At 34.4% G+C, this 256-nt stretch overlaps 1 protein-coding gene across 1 annotated transcript in view; it reads left to right on the forward strand.

Annotated features, from left to right (window-relative positions):
* Positions 1-203: 203 nt before the first annotated feature.
* The window catches only part of LOC136855413 (uncharacterized), a 179648-nt gene continuing 179595 nt past the window's right edge, over positions 204-256 (forward strand). The window contains exon 1 of the mRNA XM_067132411.1: positions 204-236. The gene's annotated coding sequence lies outside the window, so the exon portion shown is untranslated. The remainder of the gene's footprint in view (positions 237-256) is intronic.

The raw sequence follows: 256 nt of genomic DNA on the forward strand, positions 1-256 counted from the left end.
TAGGTTAATGAGCGTATGTAGAAAATTAGAAAAATATAGATAAGTTAATAAAGATATAAAGGTAATTATTCTACACATATACATCAACAAGTAGATTCTCTCTCTCTCTCTCTCTCTCTCTCTCTCTCTCTCTCTCTCTCTCTCTCTCTCGTAGAAGGTAAACAAACTGGAAGTCTTATATTTCGTTTTATCTTTCAGGATGTCCGTCAGGAGATCAGCAGCATTCATCTGAAAGAGTAAGTAACGAAAGTTTCAT

This window comes from Macrobrachium rosenbergii, chromosome 31 (genome assembly GCF_040412425.1).
Source record: "Macrobrachium rosenbergii isolate ZJJX-2024 chromosome 31, ASM4041242v1, whole genome shotgun sequence".
In the NCBI taxonomy this organism is placed as follows: Eukaryota; Metazoa; Arthropoda; class Malacostraca; order Decapoda; family Palaemonidae; genus Macrobrachium; species Macrobrachium rosenbergii.